Source organism: Furipterus horrens, unplaced genomic scaffold (assembly GCF_987537825.1).
Source record: "Furipterus horrens unplaced genomic scaffold, mFurHor1.1.pri manual_scaffold_13, whole genome shotgun sequence".
In the NCBI taxonomy this organism is placed as follows: Eukaryota; Metazoa; Chordata; class Mammalia; order Chiroptera; family Furipteridae; genus Furipterus; species Furipterus horrens.
The window spans coordinates 7830597-7850617 of record NW_028327183.1 but is presented as its reverse complement, the minus strand read 5'-3'; the positions used below and the strand labels follow the sequence as shown (position 1 = coordinate 7850617).

Genomic DNA, 20021 nt, shown 5'->3' with positions numbered 1-20021 from the left:
TCTGGAGTCCCCTTCCTTCTCCGGGACTGTCTTCCTGGTTTTACCAGGAGGCAACTCACCAGAGCACTTTCTAAGAAGGACTGCTTCCCGAGTTAGAGAAGTATTGAAGGCCCAACCTGCTCTTGTATAATATTATATCAGCACATCAAAGGCTCTGATAAGTCCTGTAGGATGAAAATCCACAGAGCGTGGTTGGCCTTAGTTTCCCAGCACAATGTCGTAGTGCATCTTTTTTTTTTTTTTTTTTTTTTTTTTGCATGGACGATTATCAAAACGAAAATAAGCTCTCAGGAATCTTGACACCACACAAATATGAAGCCTGTCTGCATCCCCCCTCCTGGCCTCCAGCCCCCCTCCCCTCCCCCTGAGCTGTCCCTGAGGCCATTAGCAAGCACAAGATGGGCTGCAGGAGCCATTTAGGCTGCAAAAGCCCCCAAGGGAAGTCATCATCATCCTTGACGCTTCCAGGCAAGAGGTCCCCTGGAGCCTGGGGTAGGCTCGGCCCCATCCCGCCCCCCTGCGGCCAGCAGCACCAGCTCCCGGGGAAAGGGCACTGCCAGCCCTGTCCCCAGGTTGGCTACTCCATTAAAGTTGACCACAGCCAGCTGGGCCCTTGGCCTTGCCTCAAGTAGCTGAGACGCTTAGAATGTGGGGATTGAGAGGGAGGGAGGGAGAGCGAGAAAGAGAGAGAAAGAAGAGAGGGTGAGAGTGCAAGAGCTTTTAGGAGCTGAGAATCAAAACGTCTCAGAATTGTATAGTGAACAGAGGAGCCTTAGACCCTAAGGGAGGAGGAGGGATGAGGAGGAATCCCAGGTCTTGCCCAGCCTGGAGTGGGGCTCAGGCCCTGGTCAGCTCCATGCTCCAGGCCAGTCCATAGCCCACGGCCAAGTTTCCCCCAGCCCTGTCCCTGAGGGTTCCTTGAGGGGTCCCTGAGGCTGGACTCTAAGACCCCATGGCACACACCAGTCAGCACCTGTCCCAGAGCAGGGTGGCAGGAGCAAGACACACTAGGTCCAGAACTAGCTGCACGGTTAACTGTCCTGTCTGGGCCTCAGTGCCCTTGTCTTTGAGTTAGTGACTATGATCCCTGTCCCCCACCTGCCCTCACAGTGGCCCAGGGCCTCTGGAGGCTTCCAGGGAAGGGCCCAGCTTACCTCCCAGCTGGCAGCCAGGGTGGCGGGTGTCTGTCATCTCCCCCTCCCTCCGGGCCAGACTCCCTTGTCTGTCAAAGCATAGTTGGACCTCAGCTGTCTGGCTGAAGTTTCACTTCCCGGTCTGTGCTCCCACACTGCCCAAGGCCAGAGCCACAGGACCGGCCCAGTTACCTCCTCGCTAGCTTCCTGGAGGCTGCTGTTCAGCTGCCCCAGGCCAGGCAGAACACCTGTCTTTGGAGTATAGGACCCTTCGTGTTCAGGTCAGCCACCAGCCCTCCCTTTTCTTTTCTCCTCCTCCAGGTCCCTGGTCCCTGGTGGGGGGCTGGCCAGGCTCAGGCACAGGCTCGAGGCCCAAGTTCTGGGACACTGGGCCTGGATCCGTCTCTAGGAGAGGGCAGATCGAGATCCCACCCAGCTCCCTGAGCGCACGGCACAGCCTCAGCAGGTCCGCCGCCGTTTGCACACCCCGTGGGCAGGGTGCTCACTACCTCCAGGAACACGGTGGATGTTAATTAAGCTCTTTGAAAAGGCAAGACTTGATTCTAAGCTCTTTGCACAAGTGAACACATTTAACCCTCCCCGAAACTTGTGAGACAAGAACCATCACACCCATTTAATAAATAAGGAAACTGAGGCCCCCTGCAGGGCCCCAGAAGGTCAAGTTACCTGCTGAGGATCACACACACAGCTAAGGAGAGGTGGAGGTGTGATGTGACCCCAGGGCCCGGCTCCAGCACTCAAGCACTTGATCTTGCTGTCTGTTCCCCTTGATGTAACCTGACTGTAAAGAACTTTGCTTTCAAATTCACAGCAAAAGCGGCTTCAAAAAATGTATTTCCTTGGGGTGAGCTGAATAGTCCTAGGGGCTGTCAGAACCCACAGGTGACCCCATCCCAGCTCCACTCCTCTGCTCTGTCCTCTGCAGGTCCTGGATCCTCAGAGGCTCATCTCTGACCATGGGGGTGGGACCCAAAGAAGGGAAATAATTTTTAGCTGGAGTGTGACTGAGGGTAGGGGTGTGAGGACCTTACCCCAAACCACTTCCTTGCTGTTCTTGAAGCTGTTGAATAAACCAATTCCCTTAAAAATACTGTTTACCACTCCCCCAATGTCCGTGTCCTATCCCAGCCTCACCACCCCCCACCCACCAACTACACCGTCAGTGTTGGGGAGCAGAGGGGGAAAGGGGATGGAGGGGGAACGGAGGAAAGAAGAGGAAGACAGAGGGGGAGGGGGAGGGGATGGAGGGGGAATGGAGGGATGTTTGGAAGAAAAGGGAGAGGAGAAAGACAGAGGGGGAAAGAAGGGGGAGGGGTGAAGAAGGGAAAGGAAAGGGGGTGTGTGGCTTGGGGAGGAGAGAGGAGCAGGAGCAGGAGTGAGAAGGATGGAGGAAGGAGGGGAGGAGGGTTGCAGGGAAGACATACCTGGACTCCTCTTCTGTGGAATCAAATGGACTAAAAATGAAGAAAGAGCTTGAATGTATGAGCCAAGGGCTCACCTAGCATTCAGGCTGCAGCCGCTGGGGCGCTGGGTCACTTTCTCCCAGTTCAAGAGACCAGAGGGGGACTTTGAAGCCCAGCCACCTCAGCCCCTGCCTCCTCACACTCACAGAGCTTCAAACAAAGGGGGTAGCCAGGAAAGATGGGCTGCCAGCCGCCAGCCTGCTAGCGCCAACGCCGCCAGTGCGGGAGAAGGGGCGCAGGTGACAGCAACCCCTGGCAACGGTTCCCCTGGCAACCATTGGCAGCTTCAGGAACTACGTCACTGCCAGGCTCCGACCCAATGCAGTGCTCGCCCCCTAACTTGTTGCCTACCCAGTCCCCTTGACTCAGAGGTTGGCCAGGCCAGGCTGGAAGCTGTGGGGAGGAAGGACAGAGTTTAGGACAGCAGATTACAGACAGCACTTGCCCATCTAAGTTTCTCAACATTGACTTTAAACCCAAATCTTTTTAGAACCCGCGGGGGGCGGGGGGGGGCGGAGCAGCTAACCCTGTGACCCAAAATGGCTATTATCAGCTGCATTTTCCTCTAGAAGCTGCCAGCCTGTGGCCTTGACCTCAGCCCAGGCTGGACACTTCTTTAAACCCAATCATTGGATGTCATGAGTGCAGAATGTGCACCATACTTTTCTGCAAGCTTCTTAAGGAGCCACTTCCTCCAGGAAGCCTTCCAAGATTGCCACAGCCCACCAGGAATCTTCTCTCTGAGTGAACTCTGGGGCTAGGGAATCCCCCTGGTTTTTTTCCAGAACTCCCTGTGGTCCAAGAGTGGGTCAGACCCTCCTCTATGTGTCCCAGAGTAAATACCAGAGAATAGAGGCCAAGCTTCTGAAACCACATGTATGTGCCAGGCACTACACTGAGCATTTGGGAGGTCCATGTCCACTATTCTGTGAAGTTAGCCCCATTGAACCCATTGTACAGATAAAACAGGCTCAGGGAGGTCATGTGACTTGCTCAAGCCACCTAGCTGGTAAGACAGGTATGGAACTCAAACCAGGATCTCCTCTGAGACTGGAATACGTCAAGACCCATGTTGGTCTGACGCTTGACTAATCCTGGCCCCTATCCGGTGCACATCCAAACGTTATTTGATCACCTTTGTGACAGGGAGCTCACTTCCTTCCCAGAGGGCACATCCCTTTGACCACTAGAAAGTCCCATTGAGTCAAAAGGAAAAGCACATCAGAGCCATGGGGTGGCCTCCACGTGCCAGACAGGGTACAGAAGAGAAGAAGGGGCAGGGACCTCCACCAGGGCTTTCGGCTCCAGACCAGCAGCAGATCAGGAGATAGGGTGGGATGCTCGGGGAGCTAAGAGCCCAGGGTCTCAGCCAAGCAGCTACAAGCACTTTCCTGAAACAAGTGGGGAAATGCCTTGGCCATCACACTCCAAGGGAACAGAGAGGATTTGGGATGATTCCTGGCAGAGGTCATGGGAAAAAACAGCAAGGGTTTGGGGCCACGGGGCCAGAGTGCCCACCCCCCCCACACACCTCCACCCCCACCTATGGACCAGAGCCAGGAGGCTTGCTTTGGTCAGGGGGTGGCTATTGTCTTGCTGCTGGCCCAGAGCTGTGTCTCATTCAGGCACTATTTTTGGCCCCCGGGGGAAGCGGAAGAGAAAGCAAAGAAAGGAGTTGCTGTTCTCGGTAGAACCTTGTCCTGGAAGAGATTCCAGGGCCTGCTGGGCTAGAGAAAGCGGTCACTATGGGATCAAAAGATCCAGCGCTTAAAGGGAGCAGGCAGGGGGGCTGCGGTTCAGGGGAGTCGGGGAGCGGCGGGAGGCACAGATGGGGCACCCCTGGCCTTTTCACACACTTGGGGCTCACAAACTGCAGCAACGCACAGAGACAGAGGCACAGCGTCCCCGGTCCCACCCACAGTCACTAAGCTCTTGTAATAACAAAAATGCCCGCAGTAGCTCGTAGCTCATTGCTGCACAGAGCCAGGTCTCTGCCGAAGAGACTGACGATCCTCACTTAACACCCATGAGACTGCGGAGCAGAGTGGAGGTGGGGGACCAAAGGATGGGGGGTCATTTTATGTCGGAGAGCAGGCTCGGGGCAGCATGACTGCCAGAGTAACAGCTACTGACCTGACTCTGCTCCCTCCACCTTCTGCCACCTCACCCTTCTGTGCGTTCACCAACTTCCTTCTATCCTCAGGGAGGCGGACGTGCAGGTCCAAGAGGCTCGGGAGCAGGGCCAGGTCCTCTCCCCTCTGCATTCCCATTCTGTTTAGATAGCATCTTCCCACTCTGGTTCCCAAACCCACGAGGCAGGACTCCCGGGCGTGCTGGTACCTGCTGCAGGCTCTCTGTGGGGAGGTATTGCAGTCCCCATCCACCCACAGCTGGTGATGCGTGCTGTTCCCGGCCTGGCTCCCTCTACGCAGTTCAGACAGAGAGCTGGGCATGCTTGACCCCCAGCCGGGAGCTGGACAGTAGACACTGCCCTTCTGATTTGGGGTGTGCTCAGAAGGGGCAGAGCCCAGAAGGGTGTGGCAGGCACAGTCATGGACGTCAGATAAGTACAGCTTTGAGAAAACCACAGGAGGATTCCTTCCGGCCCTGCCCACTATCATGGCTCTCCAAGGGCAATGTCACATGCAGGTGGGTGAGAGGGGGAAGTGCCTCAAGGTTAAAGGTGCCTCCACCCAGATGCAGGACCATTGGATCAGAGAGCCAGGGGCAGCCTCAGCTCCCCGATGAGTTAGGGTGTCCCCCCTTCCCCACTCTGGTCCCATTCCCCTGATGCCCTCTCTCCCTCTGTGCTTCCCGTCCAGCTCTCAGAGCTATTAGCAGGCCATTAGGAGCCCCTGGAGGTACAATTGGGTGGCACTAATGGTGGAAGTCCAGGCGTGGTGGCAGACAAGGCTACAGAGAGGCTTTCGAGATGGGGGTGCTACCTGCCCGCAAACATCGCCTGATGTTGCTAGAATGGCCGATACACTGTCAGGGACTTAACCCCTGGGAAGAAGGTGGCAATTGGGTGCCTCTCACCCCCAGGGCCAGAGAAGCTCAGGGCTGGTTGGGCCGTGAAGAAGCCCGTGTGATGCCCAAGCTCCCTCTGTTACTTCCCTGCCAGACGCCAACAGCAAACATGAACTCCCTACCGCAGTTGAGGACACCATCTGTAGTGTCGTGCGGAAAGGTCTAGCCTCAAAGGCAGGAGACCCGGATTCAGGTCCCTGGTACCTTTGACTGGCCTGGGGGACCCACATCCTCATCTGTGAAGCAAGGATAAAAATGTAAATCTCTGAGGACTGACAGCACCCGGGACTGAAGGAGGGTCTTTGCTGGCAGTGAAGCGGCACACACCAGGGGTAGGGGGGGTGGGTTATGAGTTGTCCCAAGGGGTTGGCATGTGCCCGGATGGTGACACAGACAGAGAAGCAGCGGGCAGAGAGCACCAGGCCCAGCATGACTCAGCTACCCCAAGCATGGCCAGCCCCTGGGGTTCACCCCTTGCATTTGTCACCAACAAGGCAGGTGGATTAGGGCAGTTGTCCCCCCGCCATCAGGTCAGCCACAGAGCCACACCCTGAAGGCTAGACTTGGCCAGGGATCAAGAAGGAGTGGGTCACCCAATGCAGCCCCCAGCGGCCAAGGAAACTCAGCCCAGCAGAGAAGTGACCAGAGTGCTGTCCTAGGAAACCAGCCCAGCTTGAACTCAGGCCTCCCCTGCAGGCCCAGGACAGTGGCCACACTGGTCAGGCCGTGGTCTCAGGGAGCAGGATGAGTCCCAGCTTGGACAACAACTCAGGCCAGCAGATCAGAACCCCATTGGATGAGAGTGTTCGTGGCAGCAGGTTCTCTGGTGCCTTTCCCAGTGACATCATGGGAGGACAGGGTCATGGCTCTGGGACAATCGGCTGCTCTGTAGCAAAACTGGGGCTGGCCCAGAACAGTGGCAGTGACATCACTTACGGTGTGCCAGGCACTATATGCAGCACTTAGGATGCAGTGGCTCACTGAACCCTCTTGAGGTGCCGTGACCACCCTCATTGTAAAGGTGGGGAAAACAGAGCACAGAGAGGCTAATGCAGCTGTCCACATTCACACAGCTGTTCGGGCTGGGACAGAACCAAGCAGCCCCAGAGCTGTGCCACCTAGGGCTGCCTCTCCCAGAGGAACAGCTGAGCTGGGCGATGGAGGAGCAGAGGTCTGGGGCAGCTGGGGAGGTCTCCCCCGCCCATGGGCCCTACAGCACGTGGCTGTCACAGTTAACGCCGCAGGGGCTGGCTTAGACAGAGGAGATTCAGGTCTCTTCATCCCTGTTTTACTGTCTAAGTCATAAGGCTTAGAGATATTAAGCCGCTGGCTCAAGGCCACGGTTCAAGGATTTGAACTCCGTTCTAACTCAACCACCCTGTGGCCCTGAAGACACTGTCTTCGACTGGAGTTTAGGAAGGACTTCTCGAAGGCACGCAGTGTGCTAAGTCGACTCTTGGCAGCGATTTATCGGTCCACATCCCAGCAACAACCCTGCCATGGGTTATGGTGTGGGCAAGGAGAGCGTGGGTTAAGATACTGAGGTTGGGGCCTTGGGCAGCAGGCTACACACCCCCACTTACCCCGTGGGCCCAGAGCAATAAGGGAGGGAAGGGACTGAGAGATGGCAGAGGCGGCTCTCGTGGCTCTAGTCTCCCTGTTGCTCATTTGGAGTTCGCTTAAGTGGCCCTGAGAGCGGGGAGCCACACTGGAGCCATTAGCTGCAGAACCTCCAGCCTTTTAGGGAACTGGAGGTGGGCTGGCTTCCAGACAGGGAGGCCCCCACCCCCAGGCCATCTTCTAATGAGGAGGCCTGTCCCCTGGTTCTCGGAAGCTCTGCCAGCTCTTCAGGCCTCAGCTTTGATCTCTGCCTGCCTGGAGCTGCCAAGCTCACCGCTAACGGCCTGAGCTGGTATCAGCCCAGGAGCACATGCCCACCCCACAGGCCTCCCCGCCAAAACACAAGTCCAGCTGGGGGGTCGGAGGAAAGGCTCTTCCCAGAGTCCAGGTGGCCCCAGCTCTCCTGGGGGCAGGAGGTGTAAGTCCCCCAAATTATTATAAGGTATTCCTGGGCCTCGGTACACATATCTGCCCCAAGGGAGATCATGGTAAGACTAACACTTACATGGGCCAGGGGCTGTTCCAAACACTTCCCTACAGTAACCCCTTCACCCCCACAACAGACCCCCAGATGAGGAAACTGAGGCAGACACACGAGTTCACATGGCCAGAGAGGAACAAAGCCAGGGCCCTCCCCACGCAAGCGGCCTTGCTCTCCCTGTGGTCCGAGAGGCTTTGGGCAGCAGCGGGGATGGGGTTTGAGATGAGGGCACCCAGCACAGAGTCTGGCCTGGCCAAGGAGCCCCCTCCCCACCAAGGGGCAGGAGAGCATGGTGGACGGAAACGCAGGCCCTAGAGCCCCAAACACAAGAGGTCGCTCCCAGGTAAGCCTCCTGCACCCCGGTGTCCTCATCTCTAAGGGGGCTCAGCGTGCACTCCGGCCCCGCAGGAATGGAGGTGCCTGCAAAGCACGGAGCCTGAGCCCGGCAGGCTCTGAGGGCAGAGGACTGTGCTGGCCCAGGCTGAGTCCCCAGGGACCTGGGAGAGTTTGGGGCGTGAGGAACCTGGGGGGTGCCTCAGCCCCCTGTGACGGAGCAGGCTGGAACTGAGCAGGGGTCAGAAATTGTGTGTGCCAGGCTTCTCCCCGACCCATGGGCCCTCTGCCCAACAGCTCAGGCCTGACCCCAAAATCTACAGGGGTCCCCGGGAACCTCGGAGACTCCCATTGGGGCTTGAGGACCAGACAGGCAGAGGGCAAGCCTGGAGAGGCTGAGCCCAGCCTGGACCCCGTCCCACCCCCTTTGAAAGGCCTGTCTGATCCAGTCCTGCTGGCACCCCCAACCCCCACCCTACCATCTGCCTGTTCCCTGGGGTCCTGGTCCCCCAGCTGCCAAGTTTGCTCACGTGATGCCCCCATCTGCTGTGAGTCAGAAGGAGGGGTCCACAGAGTCGCCCTTGGTCGGGGTTGAGGGTGCAGAGTCTGCTAAAGCTCCGGGGTGGGGTAGCACCAGGGTTTGGGGCTATGCGGCCACATTCCTCTCCCTCCCCCATCAGCTCTGCCCCTGACTCTTCATCCCCGCCGTGTAGAAGCCCACCCACACCCCTGAAATGGGCACACCTCCCACCACCGACACACTGTGCCCCAAGCACGTGCCTTGAGCCCCACACCACAAACCCTGCCCCCCACCCCCATCCTGCTGGGTCACAGCCTGGACCTGTGTACAGAGCTGCCCAAGTCGTCCTACTCCCACCCCCGGCCCCCACGGAGCAGGTTAGAACCTTCCAAACTGGAACTCTGGTCCCCATTAAATGACACGTGTGGGCCCGGTCCCCGGTGTGATCGGCCGCCCCAACCTCCCAGGCTCTCCCCATTCCCAAACACTTCCCCACGCAGTTTCCTCGGCTGGGAACAGCCACCCCCACGCTCACACACACACACCCAGGCCCTTCTCCCGTCCTTACCAGTCCCTAGGCCCAGCCTAGATGTCCTCTGCTGAGCGACCCCGTCCTCCTAGGTCAGGAAGTTCTCTCCACCTCCAGCAAGGAGCTTCTCTCATTCCTCAGCCTCAGATTCTAACTGTCTCGTTTGTTTGTGTCCCTGACACAATTCTGGCCCCTGCGCAGTGCCCGAGGGCAACAGCAGTGCAGGCTGCCTCGAAGACCACCCCTGCCTGCCTTCCTGCCTGCCCTGCCTGCCTTCCTGCCTGCCCTGCCTGCCTGCTGCCTGCCCTGCGTGCACGGCTCCCTCCGAAGCAGGACCCCAGCAGGCAGGTTAAGCCTTGGAGGTGGACGTTGAGAGGCAGTACGGCTGCAGGTGTGGGGGTCGCCCTCATAGACCACAACTGCAGGGGTGTCCTTCGTGACCGGACACTCTGGGAGCCAGACCCCAAGACCCCGGGGTGCAGGACAGCTATGATCACCTTATACATGCATTTAGCAGCCGGGGCAGCTGACGCCCAGAGAGAGAAGGAGGGCTAGGTGGCCACGGTGCTGTGATGACCAGTGTGGGTCTGTATCTCAGAGTCCCCGCAAAGGGGGATCAGATCTGGCCCCAAGAGCTAATCCCAGCCCTAGACTCTCATCCCCTTGTCAGCAGGGACCCTGGCCTCCTCTCTCACTGATTGGAGACACTTCTTCCCACTCAGTCTCCACCCCAAGGAACCATCCCTCTGCCTTCAGGGTACCCACAGGGCGGGGAGGGGGTGTTGGGGGCATTTACCTCATTCACTGCCATGTCCCTCACTCCTAAGACAGTAGCTGACACACAGCAGGTATTCAATAAATGTTTATATTATAACCTCATTGGCCCCCTGGAGCCACAAGGACCAGAGCTGCTCCAAGAGGGGTGGGAATGGGGTGGGTAGGGGTGAGAGGGGCCTCCCAACCGTCCTCAAGAAAATGAGCACCAGCCCCCTCCTGTGGGGCCCTGGAAGATCCCAGCTCAGCACCACAGGAAGCAGGCTGGTGGGGTAGGCGGGAAGGACAGGAACCAGCAGTTTCCCCAGGGTGAGACAGGGTAGCCCCCGGGTGGGAAGGCCCTATCGGCGCCCAGCAGGCGGGAGACCAGGGGCCCTGTGGTTAGTGGCTGGTGCACTCTGCAGCCCTCAGACTCAGTGTCCCCATCTGTCTTCCTCTGGCTCCCAGGACATTCTGTCGCCCCTGCTCCCCAGTGTTCAAACCCCACAGCCAAGACCATCTCCTCCTCAAGGGTGCCCATGTGACAAAGAGCCAGACTGCCCTCGGCTCCCTTGGGGGCCCAGCCCCAGCCCTCGAGTACCCAGTGCCCAGCCCCATGCAGCAGCCTCTCCTTCCTGAGGCCGGACCCTGGCCGGCTCTCCCCTGACTTGCTAGGTGACCGCGGGTGAGCCACCTGCCCTCTCGGAGCCTCGGTTCTCCCATCTGTGCCGTGGGAGCGGGAGTGAACAGCAACCTCACCCCCCAGGGAGCAGACCCCAGCTGACTGTGCCCAGCAAGACTCAGTTTCCCCAGCTCACAAATGACTAGTGCTTCGGAGAGTGTTGCCCTCTCGGACCTGACACCTTTCCAGGGATCTCTCTCCCTGTCCATTAGCCCGCAACTCCAGAGAGCCCAGCAATGCTCCTCTGGATGGGCTCCCACCCAGAAACCAAGACCTCCAAATTCCCCATTGGACCACGCCCCTCTCTCTGCCACACACACCCCCTCCCTCCTCCCTCCTTGACATGGTACCTGTGCCAGGTGGAGGGTCCCAAGTAGAGTCAGGCCGCCGAGCCGCCTTTCCAGATCCCCCGCCAAGGCTTAACCTGCCTGCTGTGGTCCTGCTTGGAGCCGTTGCCTCATTCCTGTTCCTTCGTGTGTGGCAGGCTCCCAGCCCCTCTCCTGCGCAGGGCAGGCAGGGCAGGCAGGCAGCCAGTGCCGAGCAGGAGGAGGAGCCCCGGGAAGTGCTGGGGTGTGTTTGGTGGGGGGATGCCTCCTCCTGCCCCTGATGGACTCCTCCCTCCTCCCCAGAATGGCTGGGGATGACGGACCATAAGTGAGTCACTGATTTCTCAGAGGGAGGCTGAGAGGGGGCAGGGCTGAGAGCCAATGCAGTGACCCTAAGGGATGCCTATGACTCAGCGCTGGACAAGGGGGCACCTCGGCTTTACCCCTCATCCAGGCAAACAGGTGCCAGGCTCCCCAGACTGATGCCGGCCAGGGATAACGCTGCCTCCTCACCTCCCCAGGGCTGCTCTTCCCAAAGTTCCCGCAGAGCCCAGGGTTGCTACGGCAACAGGCCGCTTTGATGCGGCCCCCACCACCAGGCCCAGGAAACAACTGCCCCTTCCTGAAGGAGAGTCCAACCTCCTTGGCAGCAGACAGAAGCCCGTGCTGACCCGACCGGCAGAGCGGAAGGTGCTGAGGGAGGGGTCTCAAGTGCCTGGCATGCAGCCAGCCAGTAGAGCCACAACTGGCCACCTGAGCTCGACTCCTCCCTGAGCGTCAGTCCTCCCAGCAAAGGGACCCATCTCAATGCTCCCCAAACACCCACAGTTTCGACATCCCAAGACTGGGTTCTGAGACCCTGGGGGCTTCTGGAAAAGGCATCTTCTAGTCCGCCTGCTGGGCCAAAGAGGAAACTGAGGCCCAGGTGATGAACCATTCCCAGTGGCTCCAAAAACTCAGAGAGGGATTTGGAAATGGGCCAATGTCCCCCATCCCCTTTCTGGTCACTGGCCTCTGCCAGCAGCTTGCTCCCACTGCTGAGATTCTGGGTTCATGGCAGCCCTGCAGGGTGGGGACTCCCCACTTTCCCTCATCCCTACAACAGGGACAAATGATTGCCAAGTCACAGGTGCTGTAAGGATTTTGTTAGGTAGGATGGAGAGTAAACCATGGCAGGGAGGAGGAGGGAGACCTGTCTCACCCCCTAACTCAGCCGTCCTGGGCCTGTTCTGACAAGAATGCCAGGTATTCCAACATCACAAGAAACACTGTGTTAGCGCAGGAGGAGGAAAGCCCTTGAAATTCTATTTATCCTTTCCACTATCTGGGAAGGAAAGCCTTTGAAACTGTGCTTTTACCCCAAGGCCCAAAAGGGCCCACAGAGCCCAAAGGAAGAAGCCCATTAACACCGTTGGGAATTCATGCCTGCCCCCCACCACCACCAAGGCTGCACCACCTTCACTTGCCAATCAGTATGTAACTTTTTCACCCTCCCTTATCCCACCAGCTAAGTCCTCAGAACAAAGGGCTCACTCAGGCCACCCCGGCTCAGGCTCTTGCCACCATGCCTTTGCCACCGCTGCCCTTGCCCCTCTCCCCGACTTCGGCAAGGCCCATTGCCTTCCCTGAGAGCATATCACCAATAAACCCTGCTTGCTTGCACGATCATAGACTCTCTGATTTGTAATTCTTCACTGCGTTGGCGAGAAGAACCGAGTTTTGGGGAGTTTCTCCTGTAACAATTTCACAGCCTCATGAGGGTAAGTGATGACAGCAACAAGAGCAATAACAATGATGATTACACTTGCTGACCACTTACTACATTCCAGACTTTCCCTCACGCCACTGCCAACGCGCCACAAGACAGTGGGGGAGGGTGGGAGGCGTGTTGCAAGAAACCAGTGCCTGCTGCTTGGTGAGCCCTCAAAAATATTTGCTATGAATGTGGTGATGAGGAAGGGGTGCACAGGACGGAGAAATGAAGCTCAGAGAAGGGAATTAACTTGCCCAAGGTCACACAGCTAGAAGCGGCGGAGTTGGGATGGCAGCCCGGTGGCCTGGCGCCACACTGGCTCCCCTGATCACTCATGAATACAGCCTCCCCGGGCCTTGGCGTGGGGCCCGCACAGAACATGTGCTCAGAGCACCGCAGGTCTCTTCTCTAAAACGGGGGAAAAGTCACTTGATACAGCATGAATGGAACTTTCTAGGCAGCTAAGGGGGCCCAAGGGCTGCTACAGGTGAAGGATACCCCTCACCTGCCTGCATAAATCAGGCTGCAGGGAGGAAGAATTGCAATGATTCTTCCGGGCTGTGGCTGATGCCCAGGGCGGGCAGGCACTGTGGGCACTCTTGGCCTGCCGCTCCCTCCTAGGGCCACAGTGGACACTCCATTATCAATGGGGGGTCAGGAAACAAGGGAGCAAAAGCGAGTTATCCAGGAAAGGATGGCGAGTCCCTTACATGTCGTGTCCCCAGGCAAGTCATCACTTCGAAGTCTCGGTTTCCTGAGGTCTGTCCTGCAGGGCTGGGCCAGCTGCTTGGCGGGGCAGCCTCAGCTGCTCCCTGGGATCCTGGCCCGCAGGGCAGTGGTCCCCCAACCACACCTCCCAGAGGGTGCTGGCCAGCTGGGCACAGATGGAGAATTGGAGGCGCCACCGCTCTGCACATGGCAGGGTCCTATATCATGCTGAATGCCCAAGCAAGGGACAACAGAGGCCTGCAGCCAGCTGCCACTGTGGCCACATAGGAAAGGCCTATGAGGCAGCCTGGCCAGGGCAGCAGTTGGCCAAGCTCTGGCTGCCCTTTCATCATCGGGCTTCTCAGAGACCTACTATGTGCTGGGCACTGTGCCAGACTCCGGAGAAGGGGTGGGGAGCAGGCCTCAGCTCCAAGTCTGACTCACATCGGGGTGATACCAGGGAGTCCGTTATTAGCACCAGAGAGCTCCCAGAAGGCTCTGGGAATCAAAGGAAAGGATCCAAATAAATTATTATTAATCACAACACGGTCTACCATTAGTCCTACTAACGGGACTGAGAACAGCTGCTGTGCCCATAGCGTTCACTGCATAAGACTCTCTGTTCTATTTACGTACATTGTGCTAATTGCATCCCGCCAATCCTGTGGCCGGGGCCCACTGGTGCATTAAAAACAAAGTAACGCAGCCAAGGTCACACAGCTGGTATGTGGCTGGGCCTCCTGATGTGTGGGCTCTAACCTTCTAGGTTCTTCATCTTTCATCAGCCTCCTCTGGTTCTCACAACAGTCACTGTCCCCACTTCACCGAACAGGGACAGAGGCCCAGAAAGGGAGAGGGGCTTGCCCGTGCCTTTCAGGGATAGAGCCAGCATTTGAATCAAGTGTGTTGGCCGCAGAGCCCTGGCTAGCTCTTTTCTTTCTTTTTTTATTTTTTTTTGTTAACAGATTTTATTCATCGATTTTTAGAGAGAGGGAAAGGGAGGGAGAAAGAGAGGGAGAGAAACATTGATGGGCATTACTGGAAGTAACAGTGGCCAGAGACAAGGTGGGGAGGGCAGAAAGGCTTTTATTTTAAAGGATGGAAGGGGGGGGGGGCCTGTGCCGCATGGAGAGGCTGGAAGCCCATAGCCTGGTCTCAAGTCTACTCCCGGCTCTGCCAGCTGCGTGACTCAGTTGGGAACAATAATAGCAGCACCAGTGATAATAAATGAGGCCACGTATGTAAAGCTCATGGACCAGGCACCAGTGAGCACCCCAGCTGTATCCGTGAGGGTTTTACTGTTCAGAGAAACCTGCAAATGAGACAGCCATGGGTCCCCCAGGGAGGTGGGAGATCTGGGAGCATGTGTGGGCCCCAGGACAGGGATAAGAGAATGGGAGGTCCATGGTGCCCACTGTGACAGAGGTCTGGGCAAGTGAGAGGACACGGCCTTGTTCCTGCAGGCCTCACCTTTCTCCATTTCTAAGCCACAGTGGAGTGAGCCAGCCTCGCAAACAGGGCGGAGCCGTGCTACCTGTGGGAAGGGCACAGGCAACCACTGTCTGTTTATTGGACAAGAGCAGGTCACGTCCAGGCTTCTCTTCTTGCAAGCTGAGTGGCCTTGTAAATCACCGAACACTATGCTTGGCACACAGTAGAGGCTCAACAAATGTTGAGCCAATGTTATTATGTTACCATAAAACAGACATTCGGAATGCCAGGGAGTCTCCCCCATCAACCAAGATGGTGGAAGGGAGAGGTGTTTACCCTGAGCAAACAGAAAGCTAGCAAGATAATTGGATGGAGAAAAAATCCTCCCCCCTCCGGTAATAGATTGGGGGTGGTACCAGGGGAAGGCAGGTACATGTGCCACAGAAGGCAGAATGGCACAGAGGGAGGTGCTGGACCAAAGAGACCTGTCAGTGTAACGTGGGGAAGGAAGGAATCGGTTGGGAGGTGGACCCACTCAAAGCACACAAAAGTTTGGAAAGCTGATTGGTCATCTTGAGAAAGCACCTGGTCTGTCCCACGCCCCAGCTAATATAATCCCAGGGGAACAAAGAAGCTCCCTGGCTCATGATTCACACAGTGCCCTCTGCTCCGTGACCACATGGCCTTAGCACCCACATGGCCCATGATCTCCAGGAGGGAGCCTCTCTCACTCTCTCTGGCCCACCTGGTGATGAGCGTGCGACCATGTGGCCCCAGCAGTCGCATGGGCCCATGGCTGTGTGGGTGCCACATACAGGAGGGAGCCTGAAATGGACAGTGGCGGGGATAAGCTAAGCTTCCTGGGTGGGGACTAAGACCGCTCAGCAGCTGCCTGCAGGCTCCAAAGGTCTGTGCTTTAAAATGGAGCGGGAACCCTGGGCCCTGGCTTTTGTCCTGGTCTTGTTGAGGATGGCTGGACTTTTTCCATGGCAGAAAGAGGAGATGGGCTTTGAAAAGGGAATCCACCCTTCTCCCAGGTCACGCGCGCCTGAATAAAACCTTCTTCCTTTCACACCAGCACCTGCCTGATGCCTTTGGCTTTTGTGGCGGCGGGCAGCCAGACCTCTGCTTTTGTTTGGTTACAATTACGATGACAACCAAGTCAGCGCAAACGCCAAAACGCCCAGCACTCCGCAGCGTACAGCGCCCTTTCATGTCCAGTATCCCCTCTACAAAACAGTGATGGCCGTTCCCATTTCACAGAGATGGAAACTGAGGCTCAGAGAGAGAACCTTCCTGAAGCTTCACAACACGTCAACAGCAGAGTCAGCGCTTGAACCCAGGTCCTGGGACCCAGAGCACAAGCCTTTCAGGCAGTGCTCCCTGCCGCCTTCCCATTCCTTCCCGTGGGAACGCTTCCTGGGCCCAGGCGTGGGGGCAGGCCCAGCCCCACAATAACACCGTCTCCCATCACACCCGCCCCGGGGCCCAGGGGGCTGGCATTGCCCATGTGACTCAGCCACGGTCACAAAGGGAGCTGTGTGCCCTGTGCGGTGGGCCTCCCTCCCCCCCCCTCTGCTCATCCCCCAGCTGGAGAAGAAGCAGGGAGCCTGACAAATCCAAGACGTGGGGAGAGCAGGAGGGATTCTCGGCCATTAAAATGGAACAAGTCTAATGGCGACTCAAGCCTAGGTTTGGGGTACAAGAGGTAGGTGTGGCTCCGACGAGGAAAGGCCCAGGTTCAAGCCAGTTTTTCGAGACCTTATTTGGAGATGCAAGGACAGACTCAACCTCCTCGGCTCCCTCTGGGGTTGAGCCCAGGCAGGGGCCCCACCCACGTTTACCTGGATCAGGTTCCCAAAGCCCTGGGGCTTATGAGGAGGAGTCGCTCCCTGATGCCAGTTCAGCTCCTGTGTCAACACCAGACCCCAGCACCGACTTCTGCCTACCCCTCCCCCCGAAGGTTTCAGACCCACAGCCCATGTGCCCCTATTGAGCACTAACTGTGTGGAAGGCAAATGACTTGGAATTTTCTCCTACACCCTGCCAAGGACGCCATGACCCATCTGCTGGAGGAGCAGACTGAGGCTCATAGAGGGAGGGGTACCAGCCCAAGGCCACACAGGGTTTGAGCCAGGATCTGACTTGAAGGCCAGTTTCCTCCTCCTTCCTGGTTCCAGTGGCATCTTGACCACTTGCCAACAAGAAGTGACCTTGGGCCCAGCCCAGACAGGGAGGCAGACAGACATCAACCCGCTATAGTCACCCTATTCTTGTCCTGCTGGAAGGCGGGGGGGCACTACAGAATACAGGTCCTTAGATAGAGTTCAGGCTGGCTGGGCCTCCCAGGGCCACCCCTGCTGACCTCCCCAGGAGGCAGGCACGCCTGGGTGCCCAGCTACTCGAGCGAGAAGGTAGACAGGGCAGCCACCCCCACTTCTTACACATGACGGAATGTCTGACCTCAGTTCAGCCCCCACATGCCCTTGGCAGGAGGGCTGGATCCAGCCAGAACGGGCCTGGAAGGTCATTGTGGCCATACTCCTGCCTCCCAGCCTTCCGAAGTCCCTGAGACCAGGGCAAAGATGGGCCCACCAACGATGGGCCACAAGCCCTATGCCAGTCAGCCTGGGCCACCCCTGCCGTGGGAAGCCGGGGCAGGGCCGCGCATCCAGGGGCCTGGGCTTCTCAGGTGAGGCCCTATCCACCTATACACGTCAGCCCCCCTTTGCCGCTCAGGAGATTGGAGCTGGGTGGGCTCAGGCTCTGAAGCCAGAAGTACAGCCCCTCCTCGGGGTGTGACAGTGGCAGGACTGGTCCTCCCAAGGGGACCCTTGGCACCCTGCTCAGGCCTAAGGGAGACCCAGTGATTGGGAGGCTCCAAACTGCCCCTCGCCCCACCCAGACTCCTCCCAGCATTTCCCCAAAGCCCTTAAAATAGCACCGCGTGGGACCTGGCATCAAACCGTGCAGCCCTGAGCTGTCTGTCCCTCGGCAGGCATCCTCCTCGGGGGTAAACTGGAGGCACCTGGCCTGTGCGGCAGGTCAGACAGTAGCGGGCACTGCCCCTCTCCTAGGGTCTTTTAAATGCAAATTCCCCCAACCCAGGAAGTGGAAGGGAGCCTCCCTTCCTGGCCCGGAGGTCCCAGACAGGCCATCCCAGCTGCTGCTGGGGTCACCAAGGTGATGCCCCTCTCAGAGGCTCCCTCAGCCCTGGCCTGGGAGGTTTGGGGAGCAGCAGCTCAGATGCCCAAGACTCGGTCCAGGTGTCTTTGGCACCGTCACTCCCACTCCAGGGAGACAAATGAGGCCCAGAGAGGCTCAGGGACCGCCCACAAGGCAGCACTGCCGTGTGCAGGGATGGCAGCCTTTGCTTTATTTTGAGGGTGACAATGTGCCATCTCACTTGCCTGCCATAGGGTTCACAGGGCCCAGAATCGACTTTTACCTCTCCACGTGCCCCAACTCTACTACACAGCCACTGATTGGTGCCCAGCAAAGAGCTGTGTTAAGGTGTGGGCTGCAGGAGATCACCTGGGGAGTCAGAAAGAGGGGGCCTCAGTGTCCCTACCTGGAAACCAGGGCTGCCACCACTCACTCTTCTTTTGATAAACAAAAGAGTCGGAGTTGGGTGTGCTTTGCGGAAAGCCCATGGAGCGCCCCGCCTCGCCCCAGGATGCCACCCAGGAGCACCGCCTTCTGCACATGCCTCTGCCCGGGCCGCCAGGGCGCCCCCGGTCTCCCGCTAAGTGCTGGGGCGCAGATGGCTCAGGAGGCGTAATGGAGAAAGGATGATAGCTACTCATTAACACGGGTGGCCTAATTAACAGAGGGAACGTGGGGGGGGGCCCCTTTTGCTGCCCATACACCCCAGGGAGTCACATTGTAGGGGCGGAGCTGGTCGGGCTCCAGGGCCCCACCAACTCCAGCCACCCTCCTCTGTCTGGCTGACATGTGGGGCCAGGAGGCTGGGTTCGTAGGGTCGGGGCAGCGAGGCTAGGCTGGGGCCAGGGGTGGGGCGACTGCTGCCCAGCCTCTGTTTTCAGGTCACTGCCCCCACCCACCTCCCTCGTAGTAGATAAGGAAACAGCCCAGAAGAGCAAGGCCTGGCCCAGGGGCCCATGGGACGCACTGGCAGGGCCCGGCCCTTTCCTCCACGATGGCTCCCTGTCCTGGTGTGTCCTTGGTCACTGTTTAGGAGTCTCATCACGGTGGCCTGGCCCAGAGAGGAGGAGTGGCCAGTCAGGAAGCAGTTGACTTTCACCTCCTGCCTCTCGCAGCCAGGGCAGGAAGGGCTGTGTTGTCGGGCGAGGGGCTGGGGTGAGGCCAAAGGACCCTGGGCTGGCCAGTGGGACAGGTGCGACCCCAGGCCTGCACCCTGCCCCTTCCACGCAGCTGACCAGGGGAGGCTGCCTTCCTCCTCCTTGTCAAAAGTTAAACAACCCAGGCCGACCTGCTCCCAAACCGGTTTACCATGGAATCCCAGCAGGAAGCAGGCTCCGGGCACTGCAGGACGGGGGAAGCAGGCACGGGATCTGCTTCTCCAAGCACCGGGGTGCACCGCCTCACCTGGCCTTCGACCGTCAGGCCACAGGGAGCACACCCCACTGCCTGCCAGCCTCCCTGGGCTACCACGGGAACGGGTCCAGATCACAGACAGAGCAACAAGGGGCAACCCTAGGACGAGCCAGAGCCCCCAAATCAGCTCCGAACCCTCCGCAGGCTCAGAGCTCGGCCTCACACGTGTCTTCAGGTCATTGAACCAGACCTAGGGCCAGCCAAGGTCTCGTGGGCCAGACTGGGACATCACACCCTTCTGACCTTTCTTACCCCCTTCCCCACCCCATACCGCAACATCTTACCTGCGTGTGTTGACTGCGCAGAAGCTGCCTCCTCCCCTTCCCCCTCCTCCCAGGGCTCTCGGCTCCCAGTCTGAACTTGTCTGGATACGTGGTTACAGGTGAGGCCCCGCCTGTCCGTCTTGCACCATTTCCGGCTGGCCCCACAGCCACAGCGGCCACCTCCCTCTCTCATTCCTGGGTTTCCATGCAGGAGCCGACTGACCTGGCCCCTTGGGTGCTGAGCACCCCACACTCTTCACCTTAACCGTCCAAGAGCCTTTGGCACCTCTACTCAGGGACACATGGGCAGCTATGGGCCCACTCATGGACCCTGGATGAGCTGTGGGGGCTCCTTGAATGTCTCTGAGCTTCAGTAGTGCCCCCAAGGCAATTGAGG

General features: G+C 58.3%; 1 protein-coding gene across 3 annotated transcripts in view; it reads right to left on the bottom strand.

Annotated features, from left to right (window-relative positions):
* The window catches only part of ADGRG1 (adhesion G protein-coupled receptor G1), a 38378-nt gene extending 18654 nt beyond the window's left edge, over positions 1 to 19724 (bottom strand). The window contains exon 1 of one of the 3 annotated variants that reach the window (XM_090259346.1): positions 19646 to 19724. The gene's annotated coding sequence lies outside the window, so the exon portion shown is untranslated. Of the gene's footprint in view, positions 1 to 10915; positions 11182 to 18354; positions 18377 to 19645 lie in introns of those variants that run through there. The other 2 variants (XM_090259348.1, XM_090259345.1) reach the window with 2 other exon arrangements.
* Positions 19725 to 20021: the final 297 nt, after the last annotated feature.